The 23766-nt window shown below is 43.1% G+C and overlaps 1 protein-coding gene across 1 annotated transcript in view; it reads right to left on the reverse strand.

Annotated features, from left to right (window-relative positions):
* The window catches only part of LOC310796483 (contactin-associated protein-like 2), a gene marked incomplete at both ends in the record, with an annotated part of 775066 nt that overhangs the window by 350299 nt on the left and 401001 nt on the right, over positions 1 to 23766 (reverse strand). The gene's annotated exons all lie outside the window — the stretch shown is intronic.

A 23766-nucleotide genomic window follows, 5' to 3' on the forward strand; every position in this document is an offset into this window, starting at 1 on the left:
ACAGACATGCCAGCTCACTGTCTTCTACAGATAATATAAACAGAACACAGTTAATGAAGGCGAGTTGAGGAAGGAAGGGAGAATAATTTAGATTTGATTGGATAAGACTATTTGATTGCTGGAGTTGTCATTCATAATTATGCAGGATCCTGATAACAAAATGATTGGCGGGCCGGTCACACTTTGTTTTTTTGTTTTTCCTTTCAGTGAAGCAAAAACAATTGAAGAAATTGCACTGTGTAAGTTTACACTCCTGCTTTGAAATGGCTGCCGCAAAACTGTGACTAGAATCTCTTCACAAATGTAGTATGATAGTGTATGTGCAAATCGTACACTATACCCCTGTTCGAAATCGGTCCCTATTACAGAAATAGTAGCCATTTTGTACTAGTGTCCGAATTCTCAACTGTTAATTTGATTCACTATAGAGAGCTCCAGGAACGAGTCCGGAAATCATCGATGCTAACAGCCCTGGTTCTTCACAGTTTTCGCCTATGGGAGTTTTGAATGGGTTTTTGGTGCGATGCTTCTAATAATCTCTCTGGGCAACGCTGGCTTAATCAAACGCGAACCAGTGTTTAGTAACATCATCTTCACACATGAAGACCACTTTTATGAGTTTTGAAGCTTTTATGTGCCGTTAAAAGGGTGGCTAGCTAGCAAACGGCTAAATGAGACTACAATGTCGACGCGGATATTATACGTCATCACGAGTGAACGCGGAAATTCTTTCTCTCGCAATCAATGCGTGGACGCCTATGCGACACTGTGTGTAGTTCTGGATTAGCTTAGCACAAGCTTTTTACCTCTAGGGCTCGCAGTTACGCTTCAAAACTCATGAAAGTGGTCCTCATGTGTGAAGATTATCCCGCTGAACCTTGGTTCGCGTTTGATTAAACTTGCGTTGCCCACAGACATTATTTGAAGCATCGCGCCAAAAACCCATTCAAAAATCCCATAGACAGAAACAGTGAAGAACCAGGAAGTTCGGGACTTCCGCATTCAGCCTACAAAAATACGTCATCCCTGGAGCTCTCTATTAGTCCAATATAAAATAAGCACAATGCACTGCAATTTCTAGTGAACAGAGAATGTACCCTATTTTCTCCCATATACCACAATGCAATGCTGTCATGTTTACCAAAGGAGAAGAAGAGTGAGGTAGTGTCCGAAACTGGTTTGATCGTTCCCTAAATAGTTCACTATATGATAAACACTACATAGGGAATAGTGAGTGAACCATTCCAAACACAGCTAATCCAAGTACAGTGTGCGGGAGGAGTGGCCGACAGCTCACCCTTATTCACTCTCTCACACACACGCACACATACACGCGCACACATACACACGCGCGCACGCACGCGCACGCACACGCACACACACACACACACACAATTGGAGTATTTGCATATAATTAGTAACTGTTGTGCAATGGGTGTAGCATTGGATGTAGGAATTGTAGGCCAGTGGTTCTCAAACTTGTGCACGTCAAGGACCCCTAAACTAACACAAATTAGACCATGGAGCACGGACGCCCATCTGATAAGATGATGTTTTATGACAGAAAGTGAATGAAAGCCATCAACAATATAGTCATGCATTCTGTCAGTGTTACTTATGTGGAATTATAGTGAAAATTAATTATTACCCTTTTTTGCTGGGGACCCCCTGGAACCCCCTCAAGGACCCCTGGGGGTCCCCAGACCCTACTTTGAGAACCACTGAAGCCTTTAGCATTTTCTAGACTAACCCAGTTGTTCACTTGGACTCATTAACTTGTGTATTAGCCCCTTGGGCTATTTGTTTGAATTAACTTATGCAGATGAAGTAGCATACAGTGATTCTGTCACCGCGACCCTAACTGGCCACATAAATCAAAACAGAAGCATGTATTTTTTTATTATCCAAACAAATCTCATAAAATTATTCTCTTAAAAGTCACCAAAACTATGCAAATACACCTCTGGATAATTTGATCGACCTACATGGTCAGGGACAGCCTCCTGTGTCAACTCCGCTATCTTTCACCACTGGCGCACACACATCCCTGCGGTCGCTCTGACACTTTTTTTTGCCAGGAGTAAATATGTGATAAATAAATCCGATTTCATTTGAATTTTGAAAAGTATTTCTGCTGAGGGGAGCTTTCACAATGAGGACCACTGTGCTGCTGGTGCTGCTGTTGTGTCTGCCTGGGACCTGGGCTGAAGGAGACAAAAGGGTGAGGACACACACCTTCCAGGGTGTTGTGGAAGGTGTACTTGAGGGAGAGGGGCTGACGAGCCTCCAAACTCTCAGTGATATGTGGGCCGAGCTGAGAGCTCTGAGATATATGGTGGTGGAGCAGAGAGTAGAGCTGAAGATCGCCAAGGATGAGCTGCACACCCAGAACAACAAAGTGACTGATCTGCAAAAAGAGAACGCAGGTGAAGTAATGGGGCATTCCTTTAAAACTGGGAAATGGGAATGTGACGGTTCAAAGGTCATGAAGCTTGAACGGTGACGTCACCAGTGCTCGTATTTTCTCTCCCAAACACGGAGGAGCCTCAGCTGCCCCGACCTAAAAAAAAATCAAAGATGGCTGCTCCGCGCAACAACAGTAGTTAAAATCTAAATCGTATTATACCATGGTCTGGGTGAATACTCGATTCTGATTGGCTGCAGGGTGTCCATTAAAAAGTGATAATGTACAGTTGGTAAAGTCATTCAGCCAAATGGTCTGTTCACCATTCATATCAATGCGCCATAGTTTCATCAGTGTTATCAAGAGAGCTGTTTGAGCTCTATACCCCCGTTAAGGGTTAATATGACACTTTTGCAACTTGAGAAAAAAATTGAGTCGTCAAAGTAACTATTTAAATCACCCCTGTGTGCTCAGTTTATCAAAAATAACTCTTATTTACAATTTTGATTTTCGTTTTGGAGATTTATAACCTCGCGTCACCAGGCTCTTCTCAGCGAGAAAGAGGGGATTTCCCTCGGGGGCGAGCCGGGCCTTTGAGAGAGAGAGAGAGAGAGAGAGAGAGAGAGAGAGAGAGAGAGAACCTCTTTGCATTTCACTTGAATCCATTCTCGTCACTTCCTGAAACTCTTCGCTCTTAAATGTTAATATACTTGGCCAATACGTATCTATCATACAAAATAAAGCAAGTGGCCAAACGGTAATGTCTTCATTTAATGTAGAACGCAAAACATCGTTAAACCCGCATTCCTGTGATAAAGTTAGCGTTTGAGTCTGCTTTAAAACGGAGGGTGGTGGAGGTGAGAGGGACTATTTTATTTCGTGGAAGACTGATTTACAGTATGAATAACAGACATTTAGCCATTTAGATTGCTTTATTTATTACACATGGAAATATAAATGACTGGTCTTATTGTTTTGTTGGCAAGTGACCATGGTATAAGCGGGTTAATGCACTTCGAGGTGTACATTATCACTTTTTAAGGGACTTCGCGGAGGCAACCATCCTCGGCTTCGCCTCGGACGGTTCACGCCTCTCGCGTCGTCCCTTAAAAAGTGATAATGTACACCTCGTCGTGCATTAACCCTTACGTAAATACTGTTTAGCACTAACTTCTATCTGTGTGGACATGTTGCTGCAGTGTTTGTATGTGCAAAATACCGTGGAATGCCTTGTTATCAACTGTTATTGCCAACGATGGCTAGCCTGGGTAGAGCTAGGCTAGAGCTAACGCTGGCTGGTCTCCCGACAGTTTTAATGGAACGTCGACAACTCGGGTGTGAGGTCACTGAACAGTGAAATCTTTCGCTCCCAGTTTTAAAGGAACGGGCCATAAAGGTTTTACATGTTGTTTACACTAAACTGAGTGAGCTTAATCTAATCAGTACTTAGGTAGAGTGTAGGTAAATGAAAAGGAAACGGGCATAAAATCCTAATAAAAAAAAAGAAATTGAGTCGTCAGTTCTGTTTGGCTGAGTCACAATCAAAGCCATTGTAAAATACCTGATAAACACACACTTTAGACCACACTGCAGTTAAACATTAATGTGGTACAGTAACTAAAATTACCACTCATGTCTGTGTAGGTTCATTTTCGAAACATCCAGGTCATAGAAGGATAAAAAAAACACAGGATGAAAAACTTACATCAAAACACCATCATCAGTTTGTAATGGGTGCAACAGGAAGTAACTCTGACAAATAAATACGCACAAGAAAAGTCACATGACAAGCACATGGCATGACTTTGCATGACCTGCTGAGAGACGTAGTCCCTAGTGTGTGTTTGCCAGAGAAGATGGTGTTCTCAGCAGCCTCTTTGCCAATAAAGTGTAGAGGAACTGTTTGCAGCAGGCTGAGGACAAGTGATGTCTCTCTCACTCAAGCTCCTTTTAGATTGGCCCAATATGGCAACAGAAAAAAAGAAAGCACTCCTAGGATGAAAGACGATCTGTTTCCAGAATGTTAAAGGAGGTCTTCCGCTTTAGGGCTTTCAAAATAAAACTCTTATTGTAACGTTAAAGCAGCTAGGGGCAACTTTTTCGATTGTTATTAAACAGTATAATTACAATATTGATGCATCACATCTTACCTATAATAGTAGTTGAGACCAAAGCCGTGTGAATTGGAGATTGCTCCCTTGGATGATTATTAAGTCTGTGTCTGTCTAAACTCGCGTCAACAGGGGGCTCTCTCTCTCTCTCTCCTTACCGCCGGCCCGGCTACCCGGAAGTGAAACGCGGAAGTGAAACCCGGAAGTGAAACGCAGCTGCCTGCCTCGCCGTTTGCGCTGCCTAGCAACATAACATAAACAATGTGAACGCCACGCATACTCTCGCGAACATCTCTCGTTATATTCTAACAGGTTTTTTGGAAGTTATTTTGTGGTTATGGCCGAAGTGGCTGCTGCAAACCGTTTCATTTCACTTCCTGATCTTCCCTGGCCACAGACAGCCTACACTGGCCGATTCACTCGGGGCTCAAGCGAGACTACTCTGCGTTGGTCTCGTCGACTATTAGAGGTAAGATGTGATGCATTGATATTAAATTTATACTGTTTAATAACAATCGAAAAAGTTGCTCGTAGCTGCTTTAAGATTAATATAAATTTTGTTTTTGAGTAATGCTTTACAGCGACAGTTTCACTCCATATGTAATCTTTTTTTTTTATTTAAGAATTTTTTTTCCCGATTTTTTATCCCATTTTATCCCCCATTAGTGCTCACTTGATTTCTCAATCCTGGTTGCTACTCCATCCTCTGCCGATCTGGGGAGAGCCGAGACTGGCTCCATGCTTCCTCCGAGACATGGGCAGTCAGCCAGCCGCTTCTTTTCACCTGACAGAGGAAGCTTCACCGGTAGGACATAGCACGTGGGAGGTTCACGCTATTCCAACCAGTTCCCCTCCCTCTGACCAGGCGCCCTTAACGACCAGAGGAGGAACCACATTAGCAACCAGGATATTGCATGTTTTTGTGAAGGGGGTTCCTATATGAAGGAAACCCCCGGGAGGCACGGGGAGAACATGCAAACTCCACACAGAAAGGCCCTTTTGACGACCCCACCCGGGCGGTGGGCACTCGAGGACATGCATTCCTTCAGCGTTCACATCGTCCCAGGTGGAAATCGAACCCCCGACCTTCGAGCTGTGAGGCGATAGTGCTTACCACTGCACCACCGTACCTCCTCTCCATATGCAATCTTAACATCACAAGTATTTTTGATACAAGGTTTGCGGTTTCGTTCATTGAAATACCCTTTTTCCTCCTACATTCAATAAGGCTATTCCTTTTATTTAAATGACATTATTTTGAAAGTTCTAAAAGGAAGTTTCTGTTTCATTCTGGCTGACCTGACACTGCTCAGCTGTGTGAGCAAACTGCTCAGGGGGAATGAGGGGAAAAAGCTGTAACAGGTAGAATAGAATAGAATAGAATAGAATAGAATAGAACTTTATTTGACATTTCAACACATGGTTGATTGGAAATTGACTTGGTGCAGAAGTGCTCACATAGAATCACATAGAATCACAGGAGACATAGATGCAGAGAGTTCCATACATACAAAAACAAGGAAGTAATAAAAAGGATAATAACGACATTAAAAAAAAACAATTCATGGAACCTGTTAAAAAAGGCAGGTTCCATGTGCAGAGGTGTAAAGGCAATCTGAAAGTGTCAATGGCCTATTTTTAGCGTTTAACACATGCTGTTTACCTGTGTTTGAAAACACTGCAATTTAGTTGCAACAATACCTAGTGAATTAATAGCTTTTCATTATTATCAGGGCCATTTTGTATTTTCCACCATTTGCAGCGGCTATGTCTCAGATTTCAAAAATCGTATTGATTAGATATTTAGAGATAGCTTTAATTATACAGTAAGTCATTGATCCTTCCATGCTATTTCAGTGCTGGCTTCCAGACTGACAGCTAGTGAAAAAAAGCTCCAGAAGATCAAGGTCGAAGAGACTGAGAGACAGAACGCTGGTTGGTAACTACAAAACAAGCATTATTTGGTAATTTTAGAAAAGAGAGTGGTTGAGAAATGAATGGCTCCCATACTTGTAGTACAAGCAGCAGCAGTGGCAGCCCTGGTTTCCAGAGTGACAGCCAATGAGAAGGAGGAGCAGGAGCAGAAAATTGAGCTGAATGTCTTTATGACTAAACTTCACCTCCAGATGTACAAGATGGTGAAGATGGAGACAGAGAATGCAGGTAACAAGTCAAGTCAGCTCTATCAAAACAGAAGATTAATTTCAAAACTTTAAATGATCATACAAAATTAAATTTTCTCTCTCTCTCTTTTTCCAATGTATTCATGAGTCTGAATAGTAAGGCTATCCTCAACAAGTGATTCCTGGAGTAACTGAACTCTGGGAATCAACTTCTTCTTAGCGTCAACAAGTCTTTGGCTGCGTTCCGATCTGCGAGTAGTTCCCCTTCGTAGTGGACTGCACAGGGTATTAGCCATGTTAAGTAATATGGCTGAATACCCTGTGCAGTACACTTCGCTGGGAACTACTAGCAGATCGGAACGCAGCCAATATTTCTTAACTGAACTATTTAGGTATTTATTTTTCCTTTTTATTAGTGTGAGTACATGCATGGACAAAAGCCAGAAAATGCATCTACAGTGCTATCTGGATAATAAACAATCTGAACACACACGATGTAAAGCAGGTGAGTAGCTGGAGAGACAGCAAGTCTGGCTGTTGTCAACAAAAACAAACATGGCAGCTGTTAGCCTAGTCGCCAGAATAAAATGTTGGCATGTTATGTTTCTGCAAATCGTGAATCTCAACATTTGTGAACCAAAAATATGTTGCATACCCAACAAGAGCAGCACTTGGCGATGGCGGGAAGGAAAAATACCCCTTTAAAGGGGAAGAAACCTTGAGTAGACCTCGCTCTTGTCTTGGTGGGTGTGCATCTCGCCTTCTCGCCTGTGCTTATAGAATGAGTCCGGAAGTATACTTCTGGGTTTATCAGGGGAAAGGTGAATGGGGTTTTAGAATGTGGATTTCACTTACATGCATAAAATAAGGTCTGTGGTTAACAAAAGTTTATGGGAGCGCGAATTTGGGTCCAGCACGATAATCTTCACAAACGTTATTAACTTTTATGAGCACGCCCTGCCTCGGGACTACCCGCTCCTTGGGGAGCCCTCCCTCTGGTGCGCACACCTCGGATGCACCAAACGGTGGCCACGACTACAGTAGTATACAGCGGTACGACTTCAGAGTTTTATTGTTGTTTGCATTAATGACTGTTATCTTGTAGCCTATTTTGATTTTAGAGACCACAATGCATTTATTTAATTCAGTCTGACCAGAAGCAGGGATCAAATGTATCCCCAATGACGATCAAGCGATCAAAACAAATGAGCAGAGGAGAGGATATCAAATGCAGAGGGAGGGAGGGAGGGAGGGAGGGAGGGAGGGAGGGAACCCCCCCCCCCCCCCCCCCCCCCCCCCCCCCAAAAAAAAAAAAAAAAAAATAGAAAAAGAAAAAGAAAAAGAAAAAATGCCCGCTGCTGCTGCTATCACACATTGAGTTTCTTTTTGGGGAGGCAAGAGGAGAATTGTCCATTTGTGGCACGGTAGGCTGGGGGGCGGGTACAGACCCACCTGAGCCTGTGGTGATGACACTTCTACCCACAAATTCTGCCAGGTGTAAATAGACTGCATTATATCAAACTTTTCTAGTCTACCGACCACTCAAAGTGCTTTACAACAATGGCTATTCACACACACATTCATACACTGATGGCAGCAAGCTGCCATGCAGGGTGCTGGCACTAGTGTTGTCACGGTTTTCGGTACTTCGGTACTTAGTCGGTACTACATTGCTACGGTACTGAACGGTACCTATTTTTCATGGTACCGAGGGTACCGAGTTTACTATTTAGTTTGCCACCATGGCTTTAACTCCAGGCGACTGAGGCGAGTTTATTTGAGTGCTGGCAATGAACACCAAAACATGGACACAGCCGTCAGCTAACGTTAGCCTGTCTGCCTGAGCAACACACATACATACTGTGCATACAGCCCCGCGCACTTCCGGGACTACGGTGTCCCTGAACGTCCACACGTAATCGCGAACAGTCATCCACAGCTTGTTGACACAGTGCGGCGAAGAGAATGGCTAGTGGAAGTACAGCAGGAGCGGCTGCTCCGATTCAAACAACTCAACTTGTAGTGAAGAAGAATGCAAAGAGTCGCATTTGGAAATATTTCATATTCAAGGCAAATGCAGATGGTGTTATCATCAGTCCCCAAAACCCCATCTGCAAAAAGTGTGAAAGCGGCTTCTAAACCAAACAGGGTAACACATCCAATCTCGCCAAGCACCTGAAAGACAGGCACCCAGACCTGTTCAAAGAATTCAAGGTGGGTTAATTCTTTCAAACGGTGTAAAATAACACCTTTAACAACATATCAAACGGACCTTATCCTGTCACATTAGTTTTTGAGATAGCTGGCAATGCATTGTGTAACCAAAAAACGTTTGGCTAACGTTAACTTGTTTTGTAATGGAATCATTATGGGACACGGCTAATAGCCAAACTTAGCCATAGTTCCATAATGATTCCATTACAAACATTGCATTGCACACGTGCTACACTATGCTAGCTAACGCTGTGCCAGGTATTAGCCGTGTCCCATAAAGATTCCATTACAAAACACGTTAACGTTAACGTTAGCCAAACGTTTTTTGGTTACACAATGCATTGCCAGCTATCTCAAAAACTAATGTGACAGGATAAGGTCCGTTTGATATGTTGTTATACGTGTTATTTTACACCGTTTTAAAGAATTAACCCACCTTGAATTCTTTGAACAGGTCTGGGTGCCTGTCTTTCAGGTGCTTGGCAAGATTGGATGTGTTACCCTGTTTGCACTCTTGCCATAAAAAGTTTAATGTAGGCTAAGTAAGCAGAAGCACAATATTGTTTTTGTTTTAAATACCTGAGGGCTACATGCCACTGGTGTTGCACTGTCTGCACTCACTGTCATACAGAGTTGAATGTAAGAAGTAAGCAGAAGCACATTGTTTTGTTTTAAAGTTGAAGGCTACATGCCATTTGTTCATTGGAAATGGTTGCATATTTTAATAAAGGAGAATATGTTGAAGAAATATCAGTCTGTTTTTTTTACCGTGGTACCAAAATTGGTACTGAGTACCGTGGAAATTCACTAGTACCGGTACCGACTACTGAATTATTGGTACCGTGACATCACTAGCTGGCATAGCCACCAGGAGCAATTTGGGGTTAAGTATCTTGACCAAGGACACGTTGGCATCGACCTTCTGATGAGTGGATGACCCACTCTACCTCCTGAGCCACAGCTCCTCACATTAGTAAAGTGTCTAATCTAATGCTCTGTCTTAAAGATTTTTTTTTACAAATTTTCAGGGCCTAATATTAAATTTGCTAATTGGGGGAATTCCCCCCTTATATTCTTCACATAGGGGAGATTTTTAGACATTTGGGAACTTCATAGACTTCGGGGGGGGGGGGGGTATCTACAGTGCGGTGGTTCTCAACATGGGTTTGAGAATCACTGTACTATTGAGCTTATCTACAGGTCTTACATTGTCGTATTCTTACCTCAGAATTAATTTTGTAGCTCTCCTCCAATTTTTTTTTTTTTTTAGAAAAACCTTTTGTTCAAAGACTGGACCACTTCATAGAAAAACACAACTTATTGAGTGACAATCAATATGGCTTTAGATCAAACCGATCAACAGCAATGGCAGTGATGAAAATGATAAAAATATCCACAGCAACTGAAAATAAAGGATATACTGTTGGCGCATTCATAGGGCCCTATATTTCCCCTGGCCTTAGGCGCTAAACTGGCATTAAACACAAAAAAACATGCTTTGCGCCTGACTCGGGAAGATAGCATCATGTTTTTAGGCCCCGAAATGCGCTTCAGGCCGAAGAGGTGTGGCACAGTGCCAGAATAGGCCAGAATGGGCGTTTCGGCCTTAAACGCTATCTTCCCCACTGCCGTTAATTTAGCGCTTAGCGCTTTTCAAAACCAGGCCTTATTCAGTGCACCGACTCCCCTACCAAATGCCACACACAGACACACATGTGAAATCTCCCAGCATGCATTGAGGCTAATAAATTTTGACAAGAAATAGCAACCAAATCAGCCTAAGTAGGCTAAGTGGTAGATAGAAATAATAGTTATGTTAACACAACATGCAATTCTAGAACATTTCAATATTGGACAAAATAAAACATAAAAATCAAAACACAACCCTATGTGAAACATATATGTAATCCAGGTGGCATATATATCCGTCGCAAATACAATGTGGTATAGACGCGAGTGACAACGGTAACACGGTTGTACTGTGATGTCCGCTCCAACAAGACTTAGCTTACTTGACACGTGCTTTTTCAATAAAAACACATTTATGCCATGACTTTACATAATGTAGGCTATATTTATGTGCATCATTTAGCCTGTGCTGTGATGTGCAGGAGCAGCAGGTAGCCTACAAGTTATAAAACTACCTGCCCTGAATGAGCCGAGTGGGGGTGCTTGTTCACTATTGTGAAAGTTATGTCTTTACAACATAAAGATCATGGAATTGGATGGTATCAGGAATGTCACCGATAGTTAACGTTCTATATTGTAGGCTACAGGGAGACCGCATCAGCCCTGCTGAACAGATCTGTATTTGTCTGGCTGTAGGTTGAATTGTTTTATTCAGGCTATGATCTGTGATGTGCTAAGATATCCAAATTGGCATGAAGAGATGACAGCGTGCAGCCGCAACCCGGACTGGATCGAGTGCATCGGAGCTTCGAAAGGAAGAATGTCATTGCGTAACTGCAGTTCACCAATGACCACAGTTGTGAATAATTCTACGCCTAAAAGGCGTGGTTAACACATTCACTGCCAGCCGTTTTTTCAATACTGTAGGTAGGTTCTGCCAAGTTTTTTTTTTGAGGATTCTGGCTCATCTTTCAAGAGCCGAGGATTCTTTTCTGCTAAGATTTTGTGAACACAAATTATCTCAAAAGAACTAATAGAATGTGTGCTTTCTCTGTCTAAAAGAGTTAGTTTGTAGAGTTAGTAGTTATGTAGGCATTAGCAGTAGAATACAGCATGGTTTCAGCGTCTGAAAATTTATGCTGAGATAAATGGCTTTTTGTGAAATTCGATAGAACAGTCACTTTAACCATTTATTTTTGGCGTAAGACGTCAGACATCTAAACAATAGTTTTGAACAGTAATTTCCTCCATAGCAGCAGGAAACCCCCCTCTCCTTCAAACTCCTCCCTCCGTGTGTGTTCTCCTCTCTCCGTGGCTGCAGCGGTACAAGCGAGGCTCTGCCTGTCTGTGCTGCCTGGCTGCTGGCGGCTGCTCTTTGGGCGAGTCTGCATGAGTCGTTTCGGTTGTGAGCTCAGCTGGAATGAAGCTGCGTGCGATTGTGGGCTTTCTGCCGGTGTTTCAAAGTGTGTTGCACGCATAATCTATTATGCAAATTTGCAATCCCCCACCGCCAGCTCCCAGCGCGATAATGCGCGAAAGCGAAAGCGTTTTCGCCAATCCATTTTACAGTATGAGAATGGTTTCCTCGCGCGTTCCCCTGCAGTTTTGGCTCGGCTTTTCTAGTCTGGAGAGCACTGTCGCCACTTAGTGGGTCGGTGGAATGGGTTGTACACGTTCGGTGGCTCCCATATTTTTATAGGAGACGTGGGGGGCGTTGATCCACGTCCCACCATCAATTTTTTTTTTTTTTTTTTTTTGACGACTTGACTCGTCAATGGCAGTCAACCGTTGGATTTTTTTTGACGAGTCAACTCGCCAATGGCAGTGAACGTGTTAAATGGTTAAGGCCGGGTTTAGCGCCGAGGGGAAAATAGGGACTGCGCCTGACCACGCCCACTAATAGCGCTGCGCCTGGCGTTAAACGCTATTTTAAGGCCAGGTGGAAGATAGGGCCCATAGACTCTAAAAAGGCATTTGACACAATCGATCATAGACTATTAACTCATTGAGTGCCATGGACGAGTATGTTTGTCATTTCGTTTAGTAACGTAGAGTGCCAAGGACGAGTATGTTCGTCAATTGCCTTTTTTGACGGTGGGACGTGGATCAAAGCCTTATGTATGTCCTGTACAAATATTGTAGCTATTGAAGCTGTATAACCTATTTTACGGACTCATTAGGTGGCGACAGTGCTCTCCAGATTAGAGAAATGTCCGAAATATAGCCTGAAAAAGCCCCCTGATCAAAGAGAAAGCGCTCATGCTGCAGCCCAGAGCCATGTAGATTGCTCTGGCTGCAACTGACGGTGCCTGGCAACAGCAGTCAATCCGTGCACACAACTGAGCTCCTCTGCCTCTGTCTGTCTGTCTGCATAGTTTCTTCACACGATTAGCCGCCAGAAAGGCAGCACCCGACGCCGAAGTGACAACCCTTTCCCTGCAGTCCGGCTTGGCATTTCCTTGTCGCGCTGCCTGGGAGGCGGCGCACAAAAAGCACTCTGAAAATAGACGCTGGGTGCGTGAGGCTGTGTGTTACTAGTGTGGGGAGGAGTTTGTAGCTGAGGGGGGGGGAGGGGGGTGGGGCACCCAGGGCAGCACACAACTACACCACGTCACTACATCAGAAAATATTAGCTAGAGTCAGTGAATGTGCTTGAAATGCTGCATTTCACAAAAGGCTGAATATCTCAGCTTCTAGATAGAAATGCCTGTATTTGCTGTTTTTGACCTATCTTCTCCGGCTGATAACTAAAGAACGGAAAATGGTATCAATAAACTTTTTTTTCCTGATGATACAATAGAGTCTCCTTGTTCTTTTTGCGTGTTCGGTGTTTACTTAGTAATATCACACAATATTCTGTGGGCCTCGAGAAATCACTGAAAACGCTCTGAAACTCTGGCACTGGGAGCGTCCGTTCTCCAAAAGTGGCTGGCACTCAATGAGTTAATAAAGAAACTTGAAAGATATCTAATCCATATAAGTAGCCTACCTATGTTTTAAAATACATACTACAGCATGCGCTAGGATGCGTCATCAGTGATGTTATCTGGGGTCGTAAGGTGTTTCGGGTCTCTCAACATCATACACCCTCGCCTAGTATACCCAGCCGAGGCCAATTAAGACCCCAACTGGCGTCCCAGAAGCCGCTCACGGATCAGCCTTCCTACTCTGTCTGCAACGAAGGGTCGTACACCCCTATCCGCTGCAATAGAGCTAGTGCTACACCGCAGTATTGGCCCTTCGGTGCATGGAGGGTCTAGGCCAGGGGTGCCCAAATTATTTCCCATGAAGGGCCAAAACTCAATCTGGGTGGAGGGCCGAGGGCCAAAAATAAACGTTGTGGAATTACATTAAAATGTATTGTGTTTTATAGAAAATTAACATTCTAAATCTAAAATAACATTTCAATATAATAATCTACTTTTTATCCGTTTGGTAATTGTAATAATTTGCAATTGGTTATATATATTTAAAAAAACATCTGCATTTGTGGGGAGCTTAAACATTTAATCAGTAAACACCCAGTTAAAAACAGTATTTTCCACCTTTGTAATCAAGAGAGAAATTTGACTGAATTCACAACTTGAAAAATCCTCAAGGTACTTTTAAAATCAGTTTCGTAGTGGCGACGTATATTGTACTCTTTCAAAACAGCCACTCTGTCTGCAAATGAGACAAACCGCTGTTGAATTTACTTTGGGAAAAAAAATACTCTTGCTGAGCTGGTGTAAAGCCAGTGACTGGGGAGGGATCAAATATCAGAGCTCACCCCCCAACCAGGTGATTCAGCCAACCAATCAGGAGCAATCAATCCTCAGATAGCAATGCCTCACACCCGTGTGATAGAGTCGGGGAGAGAGAATACCAGCTGCACAAAATTAACGTTAATCGTAGATAGAAGAGTCCCGACATCTCCATTCAGGCACGGACTGGATAATCAGGCACGTCGGGCAACTGCAAAAAAAAATCGGGCAAAAAAAAAAAAAAAAAAAAAATACCCCCAAATCCGTGGCGGGCCAAAAAAAAAGAGCGGGGGCCAAACTTGGCCCACGGGCCCAAATTGGGCACCACTGGTCTAGGCCCTGTGGGTTTCTCCCGGCCGCGCTCCTCCTTCGTCTCACCAGACCCTCCCGGGGAAAAGGCAATCCAGAGGCTGAGAGGATGCCTCAAGGACGCCTCAAGAGGGCCTGTGCGCTGCACGTCATTCGCCTGCGCTGAGCACCTGGCTCTAGCCTGAAGGACCCCAGGCCGCGCCGATCTCTGCACAGATTTTCAGGAGGCTAATTCGTAGCGTTTGTGGATTTCTCCCTCACGAGAGAGCCAGGCTGGGGTGCTAAACCCATCCTGTACCGAATGCCGTCTCTCCGACCGTTAACTGTCTCTCCAGCTTGTCACCAATCTATACTTGGTTGTCACCTAGTCTATTCCTAAGTGTCACTGGCCAGGGGAGCCAGGATTCTATGTTTTAAAATACATACTACAGCATGCGCTATAGGACGCGTCATCAGTGATGTTATCTGGGGTCGTAAGGTGTTTCGGGTCTCTCAACATCCGAATGAGTACAATGACAGAATTGACACGACCGGTTCAAATAGTTGATATTTGCTGAATATACAGTATATGATACTGTAAAATGGGTACATAGCATGAGACGTTAATTAGGAGATGAAAGGTCAGTTATAAAAAAGATCAATTTGAAAATATTGTCCAAAACAGGTCTTGTGACATATAGTACACATGTGATGCTTACTCTGTTCACAGCCTTGGAAGGCAGACTTTGCACCAGTGAGAATGAGGTGGAAGAGCTGAAGCGAGAGAATGCAGGTACTGTAACTTCAAAATGTTGATCTTGTCTAGAATATGGCTAAATGGTAAAGTCAGGGCTTAACGCAAAAAAACATTCTGATGCTGAAATAAAGAAATCCCAGCTTTAGATATTTACAGTATATCGTCGAATCCACCAGACTGCTTTACATGGAAACATCCTACTGTAGTAAGAAATCAACAGTTCCTTTCTAAGAAACTATTAGGAAATTGTAGATACAGTACAGGAATAAAGTGTTAGGCTGATATTTAACAGCTTAGTCTCATCACTGTTCTTGTCCAACATTCAAAGCGCCTCAGTTAGTTACAGTACAGACTGTGGTTTATTACTGTCAGGCAGCAGTGAGAGTGATTTGACTTGCTATGCTCATAATTCACAGCTGAATATATGATGGTTGACTTAAAAGGGATGCAGCTTAACTTTATATCAGTCTACCATCTATTGTATGTCTTGTCCCTTTACACTGTATGCACTGTATGTATACAGTTGTCTTTGTAAGATGTGAGTATATGCTGTGTAGTTGGTCTTTAATTTGTCAATACATCTTTGCTCCACTGTCACACCCTGTTCATTCACTGTATTTGACACTTAAAATGAAACACTTAATTAAAATAGGCCAATGTTCATTCTAAGACAATTATGAACAATTGCATTTTTCCTGCTTTTATTTTACTCCAAAAATACTCCCTTACATACTCATAGCACACATACTCCGTTTAAGATGTCCATTTGTTTTCCTTCTTTGTGTTTACAGATAGATTGATTGATTGATGACTTTATTACAGACTCAAGTGTTCCATAAAAATACATAAATACAGTACAGATACAAGGACACAACATATATTAAAAAGATACATAAAGGCATCGTCTCCAGTGTTTCCATAGACCAGAGGAATACCTTGTATCACTCTGTTTAGTGTCAGTGAGTGCAATTATCAACTTGTTTTTTGACTCTAGGAGTCGACACATAAATCTATACATAAAATTCCTTAACACAGCATGGAAGGTGGGTACATTACTGATCACAAACATAGTACTTGCACTTGTCCATCTTGGGAGCTTAAGCAGAATCCTGAACGCATCATTATATGCAACCTGAAGTTTTTTCAGTTTTGTGGTGCTATAATTACACCAGAGGTGAGCTGTGTACAGTGGAGTACAGTACGCTCTAAACAAGCAGATTTTTACATTGTCTGTACACATATAAAACTTTCGGGCCAACATGTTGGCCTGTGCATAGAGCTTTCGACACTGGCGCCTTACATCATCATCATCACATAACTCATCTGAAATGATGTGACCCAGGTACCGTACTTTCTTCACCACATCAAGAGTGCGATCAGACAAAAGAAAGGGGGGAAACTTTTGCTTCTGGTCCTCCTTGGTTTTTGCAATCAGAATAACACTCTTTTTAGGATTGAACAAAATATCATATTGAGCTCCATAGTTTGAGCAAACTTTAAGCAGTTCCTGTAGACCAGCACTACATGGAGATATGGTGACCAGATCATCCGCGTAAATCAGGTGATTGATAAGACTGTCCCCCACCATACATCCAGTCTTGCAATCTTTAAGCTGCTTAGAGAGGTCATCCATATAAACATTAAAGAGGACAGGTGACAAAATCCCACCCTGCCTCACCCCATTAGTGACATGGAAGGGTGCAGATACACTACCCCCCCATCTAGCTTGCATGGTTTGATGCTTATACCAAAACTGCAGGATCCTTAACAGGTAAGGTGGTACCCCTCTGTCTTGGAGTTTACCAAACAATGTCCCATGATTTATCCTGTCAAAGGCTTTGGATGCGTCCAAGAAGCACATAAATACTGTGGAGTTCTGTCGTCTATATTTACTAACAACTTCTTTCAGTGCATAAATACATTGGTCTGTGCCAAGCTTACTTTTAAAACCAAACTGATTATCCGTGGTTGCAATATATTCACTAAGTCTATCTAAAAGTATCCGTTCTAGAACTTTAGATAGTATGCTAGCCAAAGCTATTGGTCTGTAATTTTCAATGCTAGATATTTTACCAGTTTTGTCTTTAATTACGGGTACCAATAATACAGACAACAAGGAATCGGGTAGCATGCCATGCATTAACAATCCTGTGAAACACATGGCAAGCAACACAGATATTTTACCACTAGCATATTTTAAATGCTCTGCTGTTATCTGGTCAAGACCACATGCTTTGTTCATTGATAGTTTGTTGATGGCATAGCATACCTCATCAGGTCTTATAATCACTCCATCATCAATGGAAACATTTTCAACATTAAAATCGTCGCTCTTGACACAATTAAAAATGTCACTGTAATGTTTTCTCCAGCGCTCCACAATATTTTCAGACCCAGTGATTCCATCAATACTCGATGGCAAGGGCACCTTACTGTTATTGATAATTTTAACCTCTTTCCAGAATTCGTTGACATTGTTATGCTGAAGCTTCTTAGCCATGGAATTAGCCCTCATAGCCTGCTCATTTCTTTTAATAAAGCGCACTGCATATTTAAATTTAGCATTAGTGTGTTTCTTGTGCTCACACTCAGGCCCCTGCCTAGGCCTCCCTGCCAACACCCAGGCTTTAAAAGCTTCTTTGGCCTCTGCATGGGGCTCAGAGACATAATCATTCCATCCTGGTCTGATACTATGCCTTTTATTTGGTTTATTGCAGAGAGGTTTTCCACTATTGTTTAAACAGTCCACAATCTTTTCATACATAGTACCCAATCCATTAGCATGATTTTCTTTTTTACAGTTAATGTCATCACACAGTATAGCTTCAGTAGGTAAATCAATATTACTAAGACCCTTGTCCGTCAGTGACTTGAAATGCCAGAGGTCCTTTTCAGTCATCCTGGACCAGTCTAGTTTCCCACTCATTGCTTGGTTATCACCGCTGGTCATCTCAGGCAGTCTTTCAATATTTAAGATCAATGAGACAGGTATGTGATCTGTTGTAGCCATCTCATACATGATCTCAATTTTCTCTAAACAATCGTGAGCATCAGCTGTACATACACAGTGATCCAGCCAAGATGTTGTGTGCCATGCTTCACTTATGTATGTATAGCTGTCTGCAGGCAACAGCACTTTGCTGGAGAGAACCAGTTTGCTATCCTGACAAAACTGCTCTAGGTGTTGTCCAAACAGAGATTTCTCATCGGAAATGTCAGCGTTCATGTCCCCCACAATAAATATACATGTATATGCAATTTCCTTAATAAACGAGCTTATAAAAGCAAGCCTGTTGATATAGTCATCTTCATTTTTATAACATTCATACGGGGTATATACATTTAAAATTAAGAAAGCTTTATCATTATACACAACTTTAATGGCAATGCCCCCAGACCTAAGGTGGCATTCTCTGCAGGTCTAACTGATGCAGGACCAATAGGACCCTTCCATACAGACGTCACATTGATCTACCCTAAAGTCCTCACCAACATACAACTCAAATACAGGTACTACTAACCACACATTTACAAATACTGAATGCAACACTCCTCAGGCTAACCTTAGTAGCGCTAATGATAAACTCACAGCACTGACCTGCTCTGGATTTCCTCCTCAGGCGTCTTCACAGCCCCGGTCAGAGGAGTCTACTACTTCAGATTCACTGCTTTTGAGAGACGTAATCCACAGTGGCTGGGTGTATACCTTTACCACAACGGTTGTAAAGTTATGTATGTTTCTGAGACAGCTACTGGTTTCGCATCCATATCTAGTGCTCTCACCCTGGAACTGAGAGAGGGTGACGTGGTCTACATGCGTCTTTCCGCATTTCTGATGATGTTGACAATCGCTCAACCTTCAGTGGCTGTTAGAGTTACAACAGTTAGCCTCAAGGTGAAAGAGGTCAGCAAGGGACCACAAGTTAAGAGTTGAGAAGTTGAACCACTCGACTGGCTGGGGAAACTACACCGGGTGAACAGAAGTGATGCTATCTACATATATGAGTCATTTTACTCCATAGATTGCCTGGGTGAAGTTTAGTGGTATCAACAAAACAAAAGCATGTGCAGCTCTCCAGCAGTCTTTGTCAGAAGATCTCATCCACAATGATGGGAGATTCGCACACGTTATTTCTTTGTGACCATTTGGGTAGACTTAGAGAGCATCTCCCTACAAACTGCTAAAATAGTGACGAGGTGAGACTTCAGAATGTGAGGTGCTGTAGCTCTGCTGTGTTCAGTCTGTTGTGTCTGTTTGGGCCATGGGCTCAGGCAGAGAGTGGAAAGCTCAAAGAAAGTACAGGTGAAGGAGAACAGTTTGGGCCCATGCCCAAACGGAAAAATCAACAGAAAAACAGCAGCCCTGATATCTGGGCTGCTGAGCTGAAGGAGTTGAGGAACATGGCAATGGAGGAGAAGGTGGAGCTGACTCTGCAGTGCCAGAAAGACAAAGTGGCTGATCTGCAGAAAAGAAACGCAGGTAAAGAAAGCGGAGCAAGACTGGAAAACACTGAGTGACGTTAACGATGATGTCATAACCACTGATGATGCATGTCATGGCCCACAATCGCCAAGTGATGTCATACCCACTGATTATGTGGATGACATGGCAGGAGTTGACATGAGTTTAGTCACAACGTTAAAAAAAAAGGCGCCCATGGTGCATCATCTCCAGAGTCTGCACCCTAGGAATTGAGCAAGATGTCCAGTCATATTATATAGTATGATAGTCTCATACTATGCAGAGTGAAGAATAATGATTGCGGGCTGTTTTGGGAAATGTCTACTCTGAACATGACTTTTGTGACTTGCTCCTATCCTTTCCACATGCTGCCTCCCCCTGTTTCTCTCTTGGTCCTATTACATATTGATCGTGTATAAATGAATTTTGTCTGTAATAAATGTATGAGGCCCTCTGGCTGTCATGAATTTCTCCTCCCCGTCTCCTAAACATTTGGTCCTCGGAGGCAGTTTCAAGAGCTTTGCACGTCCACACTGAAGGCAATATGCCAAGCCAGAGAATACCCCATTATACTTAGTCTACACACACACACGCACACGCACACACACACACGGACACAGGAACACACAGACAGACGCACGCACGCACACACACACACACACACACACACACACACACACACAGACACACACACACACACACACACTCGCGCACACACAAATATACACACGCACGCAGGCGTGCACACACAAATATACACACAGACACAGGAACACACACACAGACAGACAGAAACAGAAACAGAAACAGAAACACACACACACACACACACACACACACACACACACACACACACAGGGGAGTGAGACAATATAACATTATAATCAGGGGTGGCTGTAGTGTGTTTTCCCCTCAAATCTGTGCCTGAGGCTTTTCCATTATTGTAATGCCTTATGCTTCCCATTCTGACTGTGCAAGTAACTGTGTGTGTGTGTGTGTGTGTGTGTGTGTGTGTGTGTGTGTGTGTGTGTGTGTGTGTGTGTGTGTGTGTGTGTGTGTGTGTGTGTGTGTGTGTGTGTGTGTGTGTGTGTGTGTGTGTGTGTGTGTGTGTGAGAGAGAGAGATAGTAACTCTGCATCCCGTAGGAACTCATGTTATTATTCTAGCTGGGTTGATGGGCACACACGCACACTCACACATACGCGCGCGCACAACATGAACATAGCAAAACATCTCCGCTTTAGAACTGGTTGAATCAAATGATTGATGCTGCCTGTGGCTTTGTCTTATTTTGCCTTGAGCCTCACTTTTGTGACGCAGACAGGTTTTGGGCGATGCTAGTGGTATCAAACAGGGTAATGTACAGGGGGGGAAAGGATAGAAAGAATAAATGTGTGTGTGTGTGTGTGTGTGTGTGTGTGTGTGTGTGTGTGTGTGTGTGTGTGTGTGTGTGTGCATGTGCGTGTGTGTGTGTGTGTGTGTGTGTGTGTGTGCGTGCGTGCGTGTGACGTGTGTGTGTGTGTGTGTGTGAGAGAGAGAGACAGCAAAGCAAATTAAAGACATACTCATGTGTGACATTGTGCACATACTTGGCCAAACCGCATCACTGGATGACGGCAATGGAACCCTATGCAGCCTGAGCTTAGGGAGGCTTGAGTGTCTGACTCTAGCCGGCGGATTCTGTTTACATTTAAAAACTACGACAGTTCACACAACTTTAACACAACATGCATATATTATACATCAAACTCTTGAGCTAATTCTGCTCTCACTCAGAATGTAAAAAATATAAGCGATGTGATCTATAGTTTTTGAGATATTAACGTTTGTTTGGCACAACTCATACAAACTGCCGTGGGGTTCCGCATATCTGGGTGGCAAGTGACGTCATGCTGATTCGTCCTATAAAGCTGATTCTGATAAATACCAAGAGCAATACCAGAGCCGTATAGATAGAAGAGTCCCGACATCTCCATTCACTCCAATGGACCAGTTTTTACTCTCAAGAGTTCCAGGAAGTAAGGTCCTGGATTAAGCAGCACTGTCGAGTTGCACTGTTGTGTTGTACTCTGAAAGGGTTTCCCCCCCCTTGAATCAAATTGTACATTATCAGCTTTATTTTAGCATGCAAAAGTAGCGCGAGACTCATTCCTGGCTGTTCATTGGCTAATGAGTCTCGCATTTTGGTCCTCTGCTGACGCCACTCTCTTTCCAGAGGACACTAACGCTGCCTTCCAGACAACTGGGACATTCTGATTTTCTGGCCTCCTATTAGGAAAAGTGCGCTGGAATGGCACTCAAGAAGTGGGAGCTCCGACTTGAAAACTGGGAGAAAAAAATCTACCCCCACTAGGCTGGGAACCAGTTGTCTGACGTCACACAACAATGGCCGCAACATGGAGTATGTAGTCCAAAGTATTAAATGCCTAAATAAAATGTATAATAGAGTCTGTTACATTATGTGTCATTGCTGCTCCTCATTTTCATTTAAATATGTAAGGAGGGTGCTCTGCTCGTTGTTAAGCTGTCTTGCTATTTGCCAAACAAAAAAAAGTTTGTCGCGGTCCGCCGTGTTTCTTGGTTGCATTTTGCCTTTGTGCTCTGGAATGCTTTGAAGGTGGGGGGTGGGACTTTTCCACTGGGAAACACCCACGTCCCAGGTGTCTGGAAGGCAGCATAAGCAATACCATTTGTTGAGAAGCATACTGACCAATCAGGAACCGGTATCAATTTAGTAACGTTCCTCGATACCCATCCCTATCCCTCCGTAGGTGTAAATTCCTCCATAAAATAGCCGTTGGCATAGTGCTTAGCTTGGCAACTGGCATGGCACATCATTTTGAAAGGTGGAACTCTTGGAGAGAACTCTTGGATTAACGTTAGGAATTTTAGATGTTAATTTTTTGCCGTTTACCCTCTGCTATTGAGAGTAGGAGAGAGAGAGAGCGAGAGATAACTGATTCATGCTGTGTGTCATTGTGTGGCAATTTAGAGTTTGTATATATTTGGCAAACCTATGAAATAGTTGATAAAACATAAGAAAGTGTGGATTATAGTTTTGCCCAGGGCGCCTGACTGGCAGGCACCAGCACTGACCACAACATTACAAAGCCAGTAGGCCTGTTCGATTTGACCTAAAAATAAAATCTCTGATTTTTTCTCTCAAAATTAGATTTTCTATTTCAATTAGATTTTTTCATAGTATTATACTTCTCTAACCATTTGTTGCCCCGCACAGCTCAAAAAAAAAATTCTCAGAAATGACACAATATATGCTTTTAGTCTGAAGGCAGAACAACCCAACTTACTGTTGGCGCTGCTATGCCTAACTTCCTGTCTGGCTTGCTAACCTGCAGTCTCTTGACACGGGTATGCGGGTAACTGCGATAGCAGTAGGAGGAAATTCAGACAGACAGGGTGAGTCAGGCTGAGGCTGCTAACGTTACAGCCAGAAGCAGAAGCTGTAAGCTACTCGGTGGTCCCACGTGTTGTTTTGTTGTTACGTGTCCTAAAGGCAACATTTCACCGTCCGGTGATAACGTCTGTGTTCGTGAAAAGTAAGTGTGTGTGTGTGTGTGTGTGTGTGTGTGTGTGGCTCTAATTTTCTTGTGCAGCCCACACTGCAACATGCTGCTCGCACTCTGATGTGTGCTTTTTTGGATGTGTTAAAAGAAGTTGGTCGCGCTGATGTCTTTAGTAGCCACTAGCCACGGCCTTCAGAGAGACTTTACAGCGGGATGAGGGACGCAAAAGCAGCACACGTACATGAGAGAGAGCCGCCGTACCGTAATTACCCTAGTTAAGTGAAAATCAATTTGACGATTTTAATTGTTTAACATCGTCCTAACTAATTAATTTGAATTGCGATTCAAAATTGTTTATCGTGCAGCCCTATCAGCCAGGTATAGAGGAAAGAAGTGTGATCACGTGGCCATAGCCGAACTTGTATGTATGTGTGTTTGTGTGTGTGTGTGTGTGTGTGTGTGTGTGTGTGTGTGTGTGTGTGTGTGTGTGTGTTTGTGTGGACACATCCGCT

Source organism: Poromitra crassiceps (assembly GCF_964638095.1).
Source record: "Poromitra crassiceps genome assembly, chromosome: 2".
Lineage (NCBI taxonomy): Eukaryota > Metazoa > Chordata > Actinopteri > Beryciformes > Melamphaidae > Poromitra > Poromitra crassiceps.